Here is a 20,268-nt window from a genome sequence, read left to right on the forward strand (position 1 = left end):
GATACTCGCCGATTGAAAAGTTGTGTTTCGCTTTAATCTGGACAACCCAAATACTAAGACAATACATGTTATACCACACAACTTGGCTCATCTCAAAAATAGACCCTCTAAAGTATATGATGGAGTCGACTGCTCTAAATAGAAGAATAACCCGATGGTAAATTCTACTTTCTGAATTTGATATAGTCTATGTAAACCAAAATGCAGTAAAAGGGACTGTAATAGCAAATTTTCTAACCAGTGAAGCTCTAGAAGATTACGAGCCTTTGAATTTTAATTTCTCAAATGAAGATTTGATGTATGTTGCAACCACTGAAGAAGATGCTCATGACGAATATATTTGAAAATTAAATTTTGACGGAGCTTCAAACGCTATGGGTAATAGAATCGGGGCAGTCTTGGTATCCCCAAACAGAGACCATTATCCCTTTACTAGTAAATTGGATTTTGATTGCACAAACAATATGGCAGAATACGAAGCATGCATCATGGGTATCCGTACAGCCATAGAATGCAAGATCAAAGTACTAGATGTATATGGAGATTCTGCACTAATGATCTATAAACTCAAAGGTGAGTGGGAGAAAAGAGATCCTAAGTTGATTGAGTATAGAAAGTTGGTCCTAGAGTTAATTAAAGAGTTTGATGACATCACCTTCTGCTACCTCCCGTGAGATGAAAATCAAATGGCTGATGCCCTGGCTACCTTAGCTTCCATGGTCAAACTGAACAAGCAAGAGGATGTAAAACCTATTCAGATGCATATTTATGATACTCTAATTTATTGTTACAACATCGAGGAAGAAGAAAATGATGACTACCCTTGGTACCTCGATATACTGCGATATGTGAAGAATCGTGAATACCTTGACCAGGCAATCGAGAGTGATAAAAGGACGCTGAGAAAACTGGCTAATGACTATGTCTTAGATAAGGAGATCCTATACAAAAGAAGAAAAGATCAGGTGCTACTAAGATGTGTAGACGCCGTTGAGGCCAAGAAGATTTTGGAAGAAGTCCATAATAGTTTTACAATGGTTGGGCAAATAATAAGGTTTGAGTATTATTGGTCCACCATGGAAGGAGATTGTATCAGTTATGCCAAGAGATGTCATAAGTGCCAAATTTATGGAGACAAAATTCATGTGCCTCAATCACCTCTTCATGTTATGACTTCTCTATGGCCTTCTCTATGTGGGGCGTGGATGTCATTGGGTCAATCTCGCCAAAAGCTTCCAATGGGTAAAAATTCATCTTCGTGGTCATTGATTACTTCATTAAATGGGTAGAAGCTGCCTCATATGCTAATGTCACAAAATCGGCAGTTAGCAAATTCTTAAAGAAAGAGATTATATGTCGATATGAGATGTCAGAAAGAATTATATCTGACAAAGCATTGAATTTAAATAGCAGTACGATAGTGGAGGTCTGTAGTCAATTCAAGATCAAATATCACAACTCATCACCATATCGCCCAAAAATAACTGGTGTAGTGGCGGCAACCAATAAGAACATTAAGAAGATCGTAGGGAAAATGATAGAGACTTATAAAGATTGGCATGAGAAGTTACCATTTGCCATCTATGCTTATCGAATGTCTATTAGAACCTCCACTGAGGCAACGCCTTTCTCATTGGTTTAAGGAATGGAGGCAGTTTTGCCCATTGAAGTCGAGATTCTTTCCCTCTGAGTTTTGTTAGAGCTGAAGTTAGATGAAGCAGAATGGATCCAATCTCGATATGATTAGTTGAATTTAATCGAAGAGAAGAGGCTAAATGCTATCCGTCATGACCAGGTGTACCAAAAATGAATTATGCGAGCTTATGAAAAAAGGTTCGCCCAGGTAATTCCATGAGGGGGACCTGGTATTGAAAAATATCCTTCCATACAAAAAGACTTTAGAGGAAAATGAATGTCAAACTGTGAAGGACCTTATGTGGTAAAGAATACATTTTTCTAGAGGAGCGCTGATTTTGACCGAGATTGATGGAAAAACCTGCCTAACCTTGTGAATTCAGATTCAGTCAAGAAATACTTCACCTAAAAAAAAGGGAGAGGCCAAGGCGAAAACTTGTAAAAGGGCGCATTGAAACCAAAGGGGTTTTGAATTAAAAACACAGGAAAGAGCAGCTCAGATTTAGATCGAAGATAGGGCATGTGGTAGTCTTGTCCCCTCAGAAATAACAAGGAGAAACATTACATCTTGGGGCATCAACAAAGTACTCTAGATCTTCTAAACACATCAAGCTTAAAATAGTTCTCGAGAAGTTTGTGCAAAGAAGCTCATGCTGCGATATTTGGGGCACCTATTTTTATCTTACTCATTTTTTATTTTAGCAACGTTTGCTATTTTGATTAATATATTCATTTCGAGCTTTGCTCCCAATAGATTTTGATCTCGTCCATTATTACAACCGTTTTCAAGCATTTTACATTAAAATAATGATTAATGGACTAACAATATTCAAGAAAAAAGATTTTTGCATATTGCTCTAAAAGGTTTTTAAATAGTACAAGGACCGAAAACAAGACTACTAGTTAGAACTAACAAAATCTAAGGGTGGAAATATTTAGGAACGAATAGTGTAAATTGTGATTACTTCTTCGGGTCTCCTGTCAAAGATACCAGATCTGAACAAGAAAGCATGGTAAAACATCAATGATAGAACATTGACGAACAATGAGCAATGTTAACCTAAGCATTAAAAAGTGAATCATTCTCGAAAAATAAAATTCTGCATGCAACAAATATCATTCATATACATCTAGTTAGGAGCATTTGATTCATTATGATCATAACATCCTAATTGCTTGGCATAAATACAGGCCCATGAAATAGATTTTACAGGTTATGTTCCCCAGAAAATGGTGCAATAGATCAGTGAAACCACAAATCCTATACCCCTGAAGTAGTAGTGGGATAGATTAAAGTCACCGTAGCAAATCTTATTTCCCTGAAGTTGTAGTGGAACAGATTAAAGCTATAAGTTACAAATTTTATCTCCCTGAAGTTACATTAGAGCAGATTGAAGATAGAAAATCTTATTTCCCTAAAGTTGAAGTGGAACAAATTAAAGCTACAAGTTACAAATCTTAACTCCCTGAAGTTACAATGGAGTAGATTGAAGCTACAAATCTTATCTCCATGAAGTTGCAGTGGAGCAGATTGAAGCTACAAATCTTACGTTGCTGAAGTTGCAATGGAGCAGATTGAAGCGACAAATCTTATACCTCTGAAGTTGCAGTAGGTCGGGCTAAATCTACCATAGCGAGTCTTATTTCCTTGAATTTGAAGTGGGTCGGATTAAATCTACCATAGCGAGTCTTATTTCCCTAAAGTTGTAGTGAAACATATTAAAGCTACAAGTTACAAATCTTATCTCCCTAAAGTTGCAGTGGAGTAGATTGAAACTACAATTCCTATACCCCTAAAGTTGCAATGGATTAGAATGAAGCTATTTGAAAAGAGGAACACTAAAGAGGTTGAGATTCGATGAGACCAGACAAAATTGATCCCTCTTAAAAGTCTTTGCTCCATTTTCATTACACGACAACGAGCAAATAGGTGCACTGTAATGACCCAATTTCACTCGGGCCCAGATTACACACAAATAAAACAAAAGTTAAACCAAAAAATAATAATGTCCAAAATTAAAAAATAGTTCAGTTACAAAAAATGTCAGGCCGAAATGGCCCAAAACAAAGAAAAACCCTAATGGCCCAATTGTCTAGTAGCCTAAACTTTCCAGGAAAAACCCTAGCCTCTGCGCCGCTCCTCTCCTAGATCACGCCACCTGAGGCTACACGTCCCGAGGCCTAACGCGCCCCTGCCGCCTTGCACCAAAACAAAAAAGAAAGGGTTTCTTTCGTTACAGTTGACTCCACCACCACCTACAAAAATAGAAAGGAAAAGGATAGAGACAACAAAGAAATAGCAGATAACAAACAGTAGTGAAACAGAGAAAGAAAAAGAAAAAGAATATGTAAAATCAGCTATAAGAGCCAGGTGCCAGATGTATTGTTTTTTTACATAGAAAGAAATATAAAAAAAACTAGAAAATTCTAAAACAAAAAAGATCAAAAATTGAAGGTAGTTTTTTTTTTCATTTTTTATTAAAAAATAATAAATAAAAACAAAGATTCTTACCTGTCGTTTCATCTTCTGCCGCAGTCGAGGACTATCTTCGGTAATCCGAACACCTTAGAACCCATTAGGGTTCTAAAGAGAGTCTGATGAACGCAGCGAGGCTGAAGGTTTTTTTTCGCATTTTCTTTTTCTTTTTTTCAGTTTTAGAAAATACTCGGTTTAAATTTGGGTTTTAAGGGTTTTTTAGAAAAGGGACTAAAAAGAGGAAAAAATTTACTTCGGCCGTCGGAGGCGACGGTTGCTGGCGTCAATAACTGGTGGCTATAGCGTAGTCACGGCGGATCGACGGTGAACCCTTAGGTCGGGCTAAAAAATTGAGAGAAAGAAAATGGTTTGTAAATTCTTTTTTTAAAACAATAGGTAGAATGAATTTTTTGTAAAAATTTTTGGTTTATATAGGTCGAGTTAAACGACGCCGTTTTGGAGACCAACCCGATTGCCTGACCTGAGACCTCAAGATCTGCATGTTTTTTGCGACTAGGGTATAATTACAACCCTAGTCCTTCTGTTTTTAAGCAGTTTCCAATACAGTCTTGTTCCTTTTTTAATCTTATTTTATTTTTATTTTGGTCCTTAGGCCATTTTCAGGAAATGGGTACCTGAAATGGTGTCATTTCAGCTGACCCGAACTACCCCTAGGATTCGCGTGTTTTCTTAAGGGGGAATATTTTCATTTTAGTCCTTCCGTTTTTTAAATGTTTTTCAATCTAGTCCTAATTTTAGTCTTTTTTTTTTAAATTTATCCATTTAATTTTATTATTTTTTCATTTCGGTCCTTTGACCATTTGGTCTCCTAAGAACGGTGCATTTAAAAGATAATGGAATAATTTCCTAGTTGGTCCCTGTCCTTTTTCGCACATTTGATTTTATGATTTTTACTTTTAATTTTGTTTAAATTTTGATTTAGTCCTTTATCTTCAATCTTTTATAAATTATCTTCCTTTATATTTATTCATTTATATATTTATTTCTTTATTCTTTTTATATTTAGAATTTATGTTATTCTTTTTTATTCTCATATTTTGTTGTTATTGTTATTATTTATTTTTCTTTAATTATTTATATTAGTATTAGAGTAATAAATATAACATGATTATAGCCATTATTATTACAAAGTGGTTTTATTATTATATTTATATTATTGTCATTCACTAGCACGACATTTTATTTTTCATATATTATCATTCCATTTTTATACACTACCATTCCATTTTATTTCATTATAATCATGTCACGAATCGTGTTTAAATATATTTATCCATTGTTGTACTATACCCAAATAAGATAAATACGCAGTGTTTTAAATCTTACATTTATTATTATTCGATAAAGGAAATTTTTAACATTAAGGCAATGTTCCATATTTGGAGATTCGAGAAGTCGTGCATTAACTTACGGGGTTCGACATCCTCATTGAACCTAGATAACCGGACGACCTTTTTAAAGCGAAAACACATGAGATTTAATCAATGATCAAATAATGAGCAAGCTTACTTTTTAGGATTTGAAACGTCGTATCCTAACTAACGAGACGTGACCTTTTTGTTTACCTCGAGATAAGAAGGTCTTTCACATATGTTTTGATTTATTTAAGTGATTTTTAATTATATCATTATGCAAGGTGGGATCGTGTTTTAAATTCACTTCAAATTTTAAATTCTCGACACTAAGACATCAATTAATCAACTAGGTACCAATTTTGGGCGTTACTATAATGGCCCGTTTTCAGTTAAATCAGAATCGTAGTTTCGGGACCACAAATCTGAGGTCGTAAAATTTATTTCAATATTATTTTATGGTTTACAACATGTTAGAATTATGGTACAAAAATTTCATTAAGAATTTTACCGTTTGTATGCTCAATTTGGGAAAAAGGACTATATCGTGTAAAGTGCGAAAGTTGTGTTCTATTAGCTAAATGTGTTAAATAGCTATATAACCTTAAAGTGGAAGTCCTTATATGGTAATTATACCATTAATTAAGTTAGTGGATGTGCATGGCTTGGTAATTGAGTAATTTTTAAAGTTATGTAAGGGTAAAATGGTAATTAGGTAATTAAAAGTAAACTAAATAAAACAAAACAAATGGCCATCTTCCTCATGAAAATTTCCACCAAAAATTTCAGCAACTTAGAGCCATTGGAGAGCTTAACATTTCAGCAACATAAACCCCTTGCATGTAAGTGATTTTTAAGCCTGTTTTTGATGATTTTTATGTTTTCGGAATCGTTGTTGCTTAACCTAGCCAACTAGGGGACCAATTTGCAAAATGATTGAAAGTCTAGGGTTTTTCCATGAGATAATTTTAGTTGTTCTTGAAGTTTAATGGAAGAAAAAGAATCCTTGTTGTTAATTAAACAACTTTTGTTAAGTGAGTTTAATGAAATTGTCAATTAAGGGTTAAATTGAGAAATGTGTAAATTGTGTGTTAAATGTGTGAATTTGTGATGTGTATGGGCTGCCATGAGCAAGTAGTAAATTTGGTTAGGCTTAGATGTGAATGAAATTACATGAATTTCATTTTACGAGCCTAGGGACTAAATTGTAAAAAGGTCAAATGTATAAAGTCAAAATAGTAATTTTTCCATAACATGAATTTTGGATTGAATTGAGTAGAATGTGAATTAAATTAGTTAAATTTGATTATATAGATCAAGGAAAGCCACTTTCAGAATTAAATCGGGAAAAGGACAAAGTAGTGGACTAATCGATCAATTTTCTCCGAACTAATTCGAGGTAAGTTCGTATGTTAATAAGCATTAAATTACATGTGTTTTAAATGCTTTTTTATTATAATTTTGATGATAAGACTCCATGAAAATGTTCGACGAAGTATCAACGACGTAAATATCCCGATTGAACTTTAGGAATAGATAGGATACAAATGACATGTCATTAGGGGTTATCGTGTTTTGGGTGCTGGTCTCGTATGTCCTACCGGTGGCTAAGTTTTCGACATGTGTTGCGGTACTTTACAGCTTGTGTGAGCAGCACCGTTAGCTACGTCTTGACTGTCAGCTTGTGTAAGCAGCACCGTTAGCTACGTCTTGACTGTCAGCTTGTGTAAGCAGACCTAATGATGGCTCGAGAGTGAGCATCTATATGAGATATGAGATAGATGTGGTTTTGACCACGTATTGGCACTTAGTGTGTGAGATACCTGAGTATCCGATAGTATTCCAAATGGTTCAACGAGCACAGTGATATATGAGGTTATACGAGTTTGATACAAACCAGTACAGGTATTCATGTGAAATACGAGAAGTAATTTATATTTTGATATATAAACACATTGACTAACATGATTGTGATTATGTGATAGGCTTTGGGCCAAATTAAGTTGCATCTATGCTTTAATTTTTGTTTACCTAAATTGTGGTTGATTTGGTAAGTTGTATTTATTAGTAATACGAACTTACTAAGCTTAATTGCTTACTCCATTTTAATTCCCGTGTTTTATAGTGATTCGGAAGCTCGCTCGGTTTGGAAGTTGTCAGAGACTGTGTCACACTATCAAACTCTTATTTTGGTACTTTGGATTTTATATTTTGATTAAATGGCATGTATAGGTTATTTGGCTAATGTAGCCTATATGTTTTGTTGTGTATTTAGCCATTTCATTTGGCTTGAATATGGTATATGTTTTTTTTATGTAAATAGCCTTATGATATGTGGTGTAAAGTGGTTATGTGAATGCTTTGTTTGTGATTTGGTATTTTGGGTACAAAATGGTTGAAATTGAGACGTAGTATGCATGCTAAGTTTTAGGCACAATGCCTTATATAGGTGATGACCATCTAGACACATTTTGGAAGCATATTTTGATAGGTTATAAGTGGTCAATGGATGTAATTATGGATATCATGTTGTATGTGTGGATATTACAGGTTATAAACTTGATATTGGTTGGTTTTGAATGCTTATTTATGCCATGTTTGTATGTGCATTGTTGAGCTTAGGTTGGTACCACATTGGGTGAGAAATATGGCTTGGAAAATGGCCTATTTTTGTCCACATGGGCAGAGACACGGGCATGTGTCTCAGCCGTGTGTGACACACAGCCAGGTGACACGGTCGTGTGTCCCCTGATACTATTATAGAAATCAAGTCAGTAGCTTCACACGGCCTAGCACACGACCTGGCATACAAGCGTGTGTGGCCATTTCGAAGGGTACACGGTCTAGCACACGAGCGTATGGTCTGGCCGTGTGACCCAAGTCAGGAAGTTACACGGGGTAGGACACGGGTTGGGACATGGCCGTGTGTCCCCATTTTGAATGTCCACACGGCCTGAGACACGGGCGTGTCACTTGGCCGTGTGAGTCAAACGGCCTAGCCACACGGGCATGTGTCCCCTACACTTTGAAAATTTTCCATGTTTTTCTAAAAATTCCTTAAGTACTCGGTTTAGTCCCGAACCATTTTTAATGTCTATTTTGGGCCTCGAGGGCTCGTGTTAGGGACTATATGAATGAATTTGAGTGGTTTTTGTTAGGAATGAGAAATGAATTTAAAATGTTTGAATTATAAGTCCGGTAATGCTTCGTAACCCTATTTCGGCATTGGATACGGGTTAGGGGTGTTACAGTTACGTGGGTGCTAATCCTTCCTTGTGCGTAAATGGCTCTCGAACCCAATTCCTAGATTTCGTAGATCGAAAAGTATCGTTCTAATAAGTCTAACATTTTATTAAAATGAGTTTTAAGGTGATCTAATCACACCTAAATAAAAAGGATTAGTGGCGACTCCATTTTTATTTTTTTTAAAAATAAAATCGATCTCAAAAAAGGGGTTTCGACAAGGACCAAAGAGAAAATCATAGAAAAATATAATAAATGAGAGGTTAGTTGCAGGTAAAACACCACCTTTCTAGTTGGGAAAGCCCTTTCAATTCAAGGCCTTGACCTACACACCAACGACTTGCATGTGTATCTACTAATAACACCACCAATAATAAATCTCTCTCCACATTTTTTTTTCTTTTTAGATAATGTGAATTATTTCCCACATTTTAATTTAAGTAGTCCTTATGCTTTACGTGTTTAATTGATTGCTTTTGCTATTAATTTTAATGATTCCTTTATTAAATTAATTTCAAATTTTATCAATAAGTGATTAAAAAATGTAATACTTCTACTCCAAATAGTTTGAATCATAAAGTCGTCAAAATAAATTTTGTTATATTTAAAATTATTATTTCATATATTATTGATAGAGTTTAATTTCACAAAAGTTAAATCATCATGTATCTTATTTTTTAAAATATAAATTAAGTATGTTAATCTTTTTTTAATCAAATTAAAAAAAATTATTGTGGATAAATCTCATAATTAGAAATAATTAAAAAAATTAATGTATAATTTTATACATGCAACTTTGATTTTTTGTATTTTTATACATAAAATTTTGGTTTGATCAATTTCTCACAAATTGTTAACACTATTATTGATATAGGTAAATGACCCAAAATGAACAGTAAAAATTAATGGCGCCATTAAACCAAAGAGAATGGCGCCACCAACATGCCACATCAGCCATCGGAATAAAAAAAATACTTTTTGGTGGTGCCAAGGAGAAATAACAATATTTTCTTAGTATTTATACAGGTTGTGCCATTCTCCTTGGCACCACCAAAAAATTAATTTTTTTTATTTCGGTGGCTAACGTGGCATGTTGGTAGCATCATTCTCTTTGACTCCACCAACTTTTACTGTTCATTTCAGGTCATATAATAAAAAATTAAGTAATTTTTATTATTAATCAAAATTTTAGAATCATTTATATAAAAAAATCTAAATTACAGATTAAATCAAAATTAATGTATTATTAATTTATCTTTAAATTTAATAGCTTGTATTTATGAAAGACATTAAAAAGCTTGAATTATGATATAGGACTTAGCTAAAGCCTGAAGCAATAAGAACCATTGTCTCAAATGTTTGGACGTCTTTAGCCAACCTGGCCGTTATTACATCACCCAAAGTACAACTTACTCCTGATTCAAGTAGCTATTAAATCTTTCACCAATATTCCATCTTAATTATTATATATATTTTTTATTTTTTGGAATAAATATTACCATATCATAGTTACATACAATTATGGTGTTTTGTATTTATATAAAATTTAATAAATTAATTATGCATATCATATAAAATTTTAACATTTTATTTATTCTTATCATTTTCTGTGTCAGCTGGTCAGGTCGCATCATACTAATATTTATGCATATAAAAGCCCTCCTCCAACCATTTGATCATCAGAAAGTTAGAAAATAAGAAATAAGAAAGTTAGCTCGATCCCTCCCCTCCCCTCCCCACCCCTACCACATTTGTGTATATATATATAGTCTGTTTGAAAATCTATGGAATTGAAGCAAATGGCGCCATCGATACACATCTTATGGCTCCTTTCAATTCAATTTTTGGTGTTGGTTAATGGGGGCAAAATTCCAGCAATCATAGTGTTCGGGGACTCCTCAGTTGATTCTGGGAATAACAACTACATCCCCACCGTAGCTAGGAGCAATTTTCAACCTTATGGTCGAGACTTCAACGGTGGGCGTCCAACGGGAAGATTTTCCAATGGCAAAATCACAACCGACTTCATCTCCGATGCTTTCAGCCTCAAACCGGCAATTCCTGCTTACCTCGATCCTTCCTATAGTATATCCGATTTCGCCACCGGAGTTACCTTTGCTTCTGCCGCAACCGGCTACGACAATGCCACTTCCAATGTCCTCGTAAGTTCCAGCACTTCATCATCATCATCTTCTTCTTCTTCTTCTTCTTCTTCTTCTTTCTAATAAAACGATGCATATTCAAAATTTAATTTTCAGTCAGTGATACCACTATGGAAACAATAGGAGTACTACAAGAACTATCAAAAGAAACTGAGAGCCTATCTGGGAGATAGGAAAGCCAACGGCGTAATCAGCGGCGCTTTATACCTGATAAGCGTGGGAACGAACGATTTCCTGGAGAGCTATTACGCAATCCCAGGCCGTTCATCGGAATACACCATCGAAGAATACGAAAACTTCCTGGTTGGGATCGCCGCAAGTTTCACAGAGAAGCTGTATGAACTTGGAGCCCGGAAGATATCGTTAGGAGGGCTGCCTCCGATGGGGTGTATGCCGTTGGAGAGAACCGGAAACCTTATGGGTGGAAGCGAGTGTGTGGATAGTTTCAACAATTTGGCAGCCGATTTCAATGGGAAACTGAATGCTTTGGTGATTAAACAGAACAAAAAGTTTCATGGAATGCAGATGGTGTTTTCAGATCCCTATGGTATTTTGCTGAAAATGATTCAAAAGCCTGCAGTTTATGGTATGGTTTTTGCCTTAATATTGTTAAGTTGTGTTTTAAGTAAACTGATATCAGATTAAATGTTATTTATATAAATAATTGGATGGGCAGGGTTCGAGGTAACGGCGGTGGCATGTTGTGCAACAGGGATGTTCGAAATGGGATACGCATGCAGCCGGAGAAATCCTTTTACATGTTCCAATGCCGACAAGTTTGTGTTTTGGGATTCTTTTCACCCCACTCAGAAAACCTGTTCTATCATAGCCACTTACATTGTTCAAAATGCTTTGGCCAAGTTCCTTTCACATTAATTATATGCACAACTATATGATATAAGCCAAAAAAAAAAAAAATCTGTATAACTCTAGATTTTTTTTTATCATTTTTATATTTAATATATTTGTTATTTATGTTATCTTCAATAATAATAATTTAGAATAGAATTTTAAGTTGTAATTTATTTACCTTCCAAAAAAATAATTTTTATTTAAATTTATTTTTGTACTTGTTACTCATATTCAAAATCTTTAGAATTATGTACACTTGTATTCATAACTTATTTATATATGACCACTGGCGGAACTCAGGAGTTAGTAGAGGCCTTGGCCCCTTTAAAATGAAATTTTTTTATTTACGCCTTTTATAATTTATAAAATTTTAAATTAATAATGGTAAAATTGTACTTTGACTTCAAAAATGATAAAAATTTAATTTAATCTTTTAAAAACTGTAAAGATATACACTATTAAAATAGTGAATTTACATTTTTACTATCATAAAAATATACAATTTAATTTTAGTCCCCCAAAATAATTTTCTAGCTCCACCATTGTGTATGACATTGTTGATATTGATTAATAAATTTGCTTATGTTAGAGTTGTGTGACCCAAATTCTAAGAGATTACTTGCGAGTAAAGTTAAACAAAATATATTTTCTTTCTAGAAGATTTAGTATTTATTAGTATAATATATTTAACATTTATTAGCATAATATATTTGACATTGATTAAAATTAGGGTTTTTTTTAACTTATAAATAAATGTAGTCGAAACTCCTCTTGTGTCATTCGAATTCGACATTAGTGAATTTTATTCTCTACCCGTGGTTTTTTCCCCTAAAGGTATTCCACGTAAAATTTGTGTGTTCTATTTTTTCTTTCTTTTTCTTTATGATCTTTCTATATTGTCATTATTGTCATTCAATTTTTTAATAAATTAGTATTAGAGCTTTTTTGGGTTGTTTGTTTCGATTGCAGTAATGACGACAATAAAGTATGATATTTCGCTGTTGGATCACGACACCAGATTCTCGTTGTGGCAGATAAAGATGCAAGTAGTTCTTGCACAGATGGATTTGGAGGATGCCCTGCTAGGGGTAGATAAGATGACTTTGACATTGACGGAGAAAGAGAAGAAACGTAAATATCAAAAGGCTTTAACGCAATTACATCTGCATCTGTCGAATGAAATTCTACAGGACATGATGAAGGAGAAGACTATCGCTGCATTATGGGCAAAACTACAACAACTATGCATGTCAAAAACCCTAACTAGCAAATTGCATATGAAGCAGCGCATGCTCATCGTTTGGAGGAAAATACGTCGTGCACGAACACTTAACTGTGTTTAAAGAAATTCTCTCAGACCTAGAGGCCATGGAGGTTCAATACGATAAAGAAGATTTAGGGTTAATTCTACTTTGTTTGTTGCCCCTGTCTTATTCAACCTTTAGAGATATGATTTTTTATAGTCATGAATCTCTCACAGTTGATGAAGTCTATACTTCCTTAACATCGTATGAAAAGATTAAGCATCCTGTGTCTAAATCCGACTCTCAGGGAGAGGGTCTCATTGTTTGTAGGAGATAAGAACGAAATACTAATGATAATCGTGAAAGGATATAGGAACGAAATCCTCGCGGTAAATCTATGGGTAGATCGAGATATTCAAATAGAGGTAAAACCTGTAACTTCTGCAAGAAGAAATGACACATTAAGTTTGACTGTTATAAGTTGCATAATAAGATTAAAAGGGAGGCAACGAATCAAAAGGGAAAACAACAAGAACAATATGATGAAGCTGATGTTGTAGAAGACTACAACGATGGTGAAATCCTAGTTGCACCATCAGTTTACTTTTACACTGTTAACGGCTTAGTGACTAAAATGTTATAACGCGGTAACATAAATGACTAAACGTAATATTTAAAACATAATTGACTAAAATGTGACTTGAGGTAAACAAAAGTGATTATTTTGATAGTTTACCCTTTATTTTAATATTATATTATCCTATAAATTTGATTTTTTACTTTGAATAAGGTAAAATATTTAAAAATTAAGGATAGAATGTAGAATTGTTTATAATTTATAATTTTCAAATAATCTAATTATGTTTCGTAATTAAATTTAAGTAATATATCAAATAAATTTTATAATTTAAACTTAGTACTTAAATTTTTAATACTTATTCTTTCAACACTTAATTTTTTAGTTTATCAAATAACACCTAAATTTGGTGTTACGAGTTAATCTTTATCATTATAAAAAGTCTTACTGAATTTACCAGAAAACATTCTTCTTTCTACAAAAATTCAATCAAATAATAGTGCACATAAGGATAATTGTGTAATTTAAAATTTTATATTTGTGAAAACGATTTTTCTGACCACCAAACGAATTTTGAAAAACAGAACATGGAACTCACCTTCTTCTTTTTTTTTAATTAGTGTCATTAGTGACTTATAAAATTATTTTTGTAAAAAAAAAAAGAAAAAGTAAAAAAGTAAAAAAAGTTTAAAAAGACAATTTAGTGTACATTGAAATCCAAAAGGAAAATATTTGGGTTCAAAAGTCGGTTACTTGGAATAAAGGTTAAAACAACTTATGACATTAAAAAATTGATAACTTATTAAATAATTGTTGTTTAGAGTCTAAAAAATAAGAGATTCAAATTTTGGTATTTAATTATGATATTGTTATATCCCTACCTAATTCGGACACGTGGCATCACGAGAACATGACTGAAGAAATCTATGGATGGCCCTTTGTCTCATTTCACTCAACTAGTCAGTGGGTGACTAGCCACCCGCAACATGCTTCACATCGCTTGTGGGAAGATCACCCATCCTTGGCTGCTCGCTAATAGCAGACCTCCAACCACCCGCTATTAGTGGGTACGCACTCATTAAGAGGAGACTATTATGAAACCATTGAGGCCTAACAACCTCGTATTACCTTAGCAAAAAGAATGTCAAAGTCGTACTACACTTGAAGAAAACCGTGTATAACAGTTTTGCCACCTGGCTAACCACACGTTTACCATACTTTAAGATTGTTGATGGCGTGCCGTAATTGGATAGGAGACTCACCTATAAATATCCCAAGACACAATGAATGAGGGATCTTCTTCCCTTTTCAGCGACCCTAACAATATAACTTAGCACATAGCCCCCTCCTCCTCTCTTTGTCTCCCTTCCATTTCCTTCCTTACTTTGACTCTTTGCTTGACATTTTCTTAATCACCACAATCTCCTCCTTATTTTACCATTGTTGATACCCTATATTAACAAATATCATTTAAAAAATTAATTAAAAATTAGAGGTTGGCTAAGGATCCATAGACAGTTTTATCTCGTTCATATAATCTTATTCCTAAAACTTCAAATTTGATTTTATTAACAATAAGGCTCAACTAAACAAACACTCCAGCAATATGAAGAAGATGAGTCGTTATACACATACAAGTGCAATAAAAGCATCACATAAGCATATAATAAAAATTATTAATAATATATATTTTCGAAACTAAAAACAGTTGTGGGAATAATTTAGTGGGTAGAGGTCACATGTTTGATCCATGTTCACACTTTTTTTTCTTTTTTGATATTTTTCCTTCTATTTTGGGTTGAAAGTCTAACCCATTTTTAAAGCGCACAACATCTACTTTTTTCTCATTTAGATTGGACCCATTTTTTTAATTTACAAATTACTTACCTTTTTATCAAGTTAGCCTTTGTCCATTGTTATTTACTTAAGCTTTGGATTCACAAATTATATAAATGATAAAAGTACAAGAATAGCATCTTACTTAATTTTTTTCTATTTAGTCATTAATTTTTTTAAAATTAGATATTTTAGTTACTCTTATCATTAATTTAGCAACGAGAGTCTAACGTAAGCTTTTTTATTAGCCTAATAACAAATTCAGCCCTTTAATATTTACACATTCTATCAATTTGATTTTAAATCTAATAAATTCAACAAATTTAACCATCAATATTTACAAAAACCTAGTACTATTTGGGTTGACGACACCAACTCTAATAGCCTTACTATTTGCTACAGAGATAGTACTAGTTTCAGGCTCCAATATCCTCGTGTCTTTATCATTTCTAGTTCTAGCATTGGATAGATATTGCAGGTCAAGGCCAAGGAATTTGATATTTCCAACTTCGTCTAACAAAAGTGGAAGATACTATTGAAAGTCATTTTGAGTACAAAAAATTTTAAAAATTTTTTATGTTTACTTTTTAATTATTTTATAATTTATAATTACTTATTTAATTTTTTAAGTTTTTAATTTTTTTTTAAAATAGGACTAAAACGAAAATCTTATAAATATTGAAGGCCAAATTTATTAAATTTTATATATCTAGGATCAATTTGATAGGATGTGTAAATATCGGAGGGATAAATTTGTTATTAGGCCAATAAAACAAAGCTCGCGTTAGACTTCCATAAGGTAACTAAAATATTTAATCTTAAAATATTGAGTGACTAAAACAAAAAAAATAAAATTAATAGTTGAATGGCTAAAATAAAACAAATTAAATAATTGAGTGACTATTATTCTTCCATAAATTATATATTATATATGAGTTATATTATATCCAATTCTTTAAATTTTTGTTGAATTAATAATTAATTCTTTTAATTAGCCTAATAGATAACAGCAACTACGAATATTTCGGCCCCGATTGCCTTTATAGTAGTTTTTTTTTTCTCTTTTGTTTGTATATAATACCAATTAGAATTGAGTTAAAATTATATGATTTTACCATATATTCGAAAAAATAAAATATCTTATACACTTTTTGGTATCCGGCTAAAATTAAAATTGTGCATGATTATTTTGAAAATTAAAATAAAATAAATTGAATCCATGGCTAAGGAAAAGATTCCGCATTTTTTGTTTGGTATTTGATCATTTTTATTTGTTGAGTAATTTTGTGTGTGTAATATTCGGGTATTTATACATGTTATCATTACTCATGATTTGACTCTACTGTTCATGACTTAATCTCACTATTAATAGGATTGACATTCTGAGCAGACCTTAGGCATGTTGGGCACGTGTACCGTTCCAGCTCGCATGCTAGATCTCGCAGTCCCCTACATGTGAACTCCTTGAGTATATGCGAGCTAGTTCCCCTCGACTCCTGCGAGTTGATACCGCAAGCTGATATCACGAACTTTCCTGACTGTCCTCTCATTGTACGCCTCGTGCGCATCCATCTAGTGGGGTCTGACTGGGTCACGGTTAGACAACCCGTATCTTATCTGGGCTTCGGGTTGGTGACTATTATTGTATAACAGTATTTATTAAATTTACCATAGGAGCCTTTTATTAAATTTTATTGAGCAAGGCTTTTTTTAATTTATTAAATAACATGGTTTTTAATTATATGCTGTTATTAAATAATTATTGCTACCAATTAGAATACCAATTAATTTAGAAGAAGTTTAACCATTCAAAATTATGCACATTATTAATTCAAATAATATTTAAAAACTTTATAGTTGATTTTTGAAAATATTTTTATAAAATCGTATCAACCGACATTAATTTTTCGTTTTCACCCATCAATTTTGTAATAAAGTACCATTTCAAATAAAAAGTAGACGATATTTGTTGAGAAATGAATTATTTTATATAATTAGAAAGATGATTATAAAAATATTTTTATAGAGGAAGAATTTGTTTATGTAAAAACATTAACTTGTAATTGTAAAACAATTAGGCCACAATAATTGCTCTTAAAAGAAATGAAATATGATCAAACAATTATATGTTTTGTAATTATAATAGGAAACGCCGTATATAACCACTTTTTCTTTTCTAGAATGCCTTTCAGACATATATTTTTAAAGCTAAAAATATTATCCGTGATTCGCAACTACAGATCTCAAAGCCCTACTATGTGCGATTATTATGTGTAGGTTTAATCCAGTTTATTGACTTTAATCTAGATTATACCAGTTCTTAGTACAATTGTACCGTAATAGTTTAATTTTACTTTGTGATTTCTTGAACAGTTTGTATTATAATCATTTGATAACTGCATTTGTTCATGCATGTATTTATATTTATACCTTAATTGTATTTGTAACACTTTCAAAAAATATTTTATCTCCACTTTTTTACTTTATATTTTTTAAAACTTTTTCGCTTATATCACACGCAAAATATAGTTCATTTTTCTAATTGAAATTGAAATAAGAGTGCCGTATTCATCTTTTAAAATGAATTGAACAGTTGCAGGCGCTATCAATTAAAAATTAAAACAGAGAGCGTCAGACTGAAGATACATCTGTAATCTGAAGGTCAAGAATTCGATCCACGCTCACCGCATCATTTTATTTTTTTCCTTCATTTTCTTGGCTGAAAACAGATTAGATTCTTATTTCGCTCTTTCAAAATACAAGCGGGGATAGCTCAGTTGGGAGAGCGTCAGACTGAAGATATATCTGTAATCTGAAGGTCGCGTTTTCGATCCACGTTCACCGCATTATTTTATTTTTCCTTCATTTTCTGGGCTGGGACAGGTTAGCCGCTTTTTTTGCTCTTACTTTGTAAAGTGCCAAGTCCTGCCCATTTCTAAAGCCCACAGCCTCAACTTTTTCTTCCTATTTTTAATTCACTGAATATCATACAGTTTCCTCAATTTAGCCCACAGTAAATTCTATTATAATTAAATCTGTTCCAATTCAACGTCACATTTACTCAATTATTAAATATTTAAAAAAATTAAAAATGATTAAAAATTAAAATTTTTAAAAATAACAAATTTTATTATAATAATATTTATTCTATCTATTTATCTATACTTATATTATAATTAAATATCTAATTAAAATAGTTTTACAAGTCAACGAAACATTTACCCAATTATAAAATATTTAAAAAATGAAAAATGATTAACATATAAAAAAATTTATTATAAAAAATATTTATGATTTTCAATAATTTTATAATTTTTTTTAAATTAAATAAGTTAAATTACAATCTATTAAGAAAAATCTTGAAATAAATGAATGGTTAAGTTAAGTGATTTAAGACTATTTTGGACGTGAGTTTGATTATTGGTATTTGTGTTTGATTTTTTTTGTATAATATTTTTCCTTCGCCCACAATTTGGATGTTGCATAATGTAATAATTACAATATTATATCATATTTACTATTAACTGCTGTCACATCTCTAAGGTTAGGTAAGTAGAATTGGGATTGTGCGTTTCGTAAAAAATGAGTTAGTGGTTTGATGATTAAGTGTTAGTGAAATTGTTTTTGAAACCTAAATTTGAATCTCTTCCCTCGCACCATCTTTATTATTTTACAAAATTTACTTCAAACCTTAGTATATGCCACGCCTTGTTTATAGTTGCACCAAAAAGTATTTTTGAAAATATTTTTATAAAATCTTATCAACAAATAATTAATATATCAATTTTTCATTTTCACCGATCAATTTTGTAATAAAACACCATTTGAAATAAAAAGTAGACAATAACTATTGAGAAAAGAATTAATTTATATAATTAGGAAGTGATTAGTTGATTATAAAAGGATTTTTATAGAGGAAGGTTTTTTTTTTATAAATGGTTTGATTTTATTTTGTGATTTCTCAAATAGTTTATGTTGTAATAGTTTAATGCTTGCGTTTGTTTATATATGTATTTATATTTATACTTTAATTGAATTTGTAACACTTTAAAAATATATATTTTCATCTCAACATACTTGCTAAAAAAAATTAAATTTTCATCTCTATACAAAATATAGTTCATTTTTGTAATTTAAATTGAAATATGAGTGCAGTCTTCATCTTTTAAAATGAATTGAGCACCTACAGGCGCTATCAATTAAATGTATACAAATAAAATAAAACAGTAATTTAAAAATAAAAGCATAAGCGGGGATAGCTCAGTTGGGAGAGCGTCAGACTGAAGTTATATACGCAATCTGAAGGCCGCGTGTTCGATCCACGCTCACCGCATTATTTTATTTTTGGCCGCATTTTTTGTTCTTACTTTGTAAAGTGCCAAGTCTAGCCCATTTTTCAAGCACACAACCTCAACTTTTTCTTCCTATTTTTAAATCACAATATCATACAATTTTCTCAATTTAGCCCACAATAAATTCTAGGGCAATTTATCATTAAAAGCTTAATTTTTTTTAAATTTATCAAAATGGGCCCGGTATTCTATTATTTACCGGAATGGGCTATTTTCCCCTAAATCGCGTCCACGTCAGCGCGCTTTGCTGACGTGGCAAAAAATCGCATCCACGTAAGTGCGGTTTATGTATAGCGTCATCAAAGCGCGTTGACGTGGGCGCGATTTGCTGACGTGTAGAGCGTTCCTGGGGATGCGATTTGCCCCGCGCGTGAACAGTGCAACAGTCATTTTTTTGACCGTTGCCCCCCCAACGGTCCAAAAAAAAACTATAAATACCCCCACCCCTTTTATTTTACAAACTAATCCTCTCTCAAATTTCCTCCAAATTTCCTCTCAATTTGCTCTCAAATTCCTTC

The 20,268-nt window shown here is 32.4% G+C and overlaps 2 non-coding genes and 1 pseudogene across 2 annotated transcripts; all 3 read left to right on the plus strand.

Annotated features, from left to right (window-relative positions):
- Nucleotides 1–10,404: 10,404 nt before the first annotated feature.
- On the plus strand, nt 10,405–12,036 carry LOC107912622 (GDSL esterase/lipase At2g04570-like; annotated as a pseudogene).
- Nucleotides 12,037–18,160: 6,124 nt separating this feature from the next.
- TRNAF-GAA (transfer RNA phenylalanine (anticodon GAA)) lies at nt 18,161–18,244 on the plus strand. Its single transcript is given in 2 exon segments — nt 18,161–18,197; nt 18,209–18,244. It is a non-coding gene; the product is annotated as a tRNA-Phe (tRNA).
- Nucleotides 18,245–19,647: 1,403 nt separating this feature from the next.
- Nucleotides 19,648–19,731, plus strand: TRNAF-GAA (transfer RNA phenylalanine (anticodon GAA)). Its single transcript is given in 2 exon segments — nt 19,648–19,684; nt 19,696–19,731. It is a non-coding gene; the product is annotated as a tRNA-Phe (tRNA).
- Nucleotides 19,732–20,268: the final 537 nt, after the last annotated feature.

Source organism: Gossypium hirsutum, chromosome D11 (assembly GCF_007990345.1).
Source record: "Gossypium hirsutum isolate 1008001.06 chromosome D11, Gossypium_hirsutum_v2.1, whole genome shotgun sequence".
In the NCBI taxonomy this organism is placed as follows: Eukaryota; Viridiplantae; Streptophyta; class Magnoliopsida; order Malvales; family Malvaceae; genus Gossypium; species Gossypium hirsutum.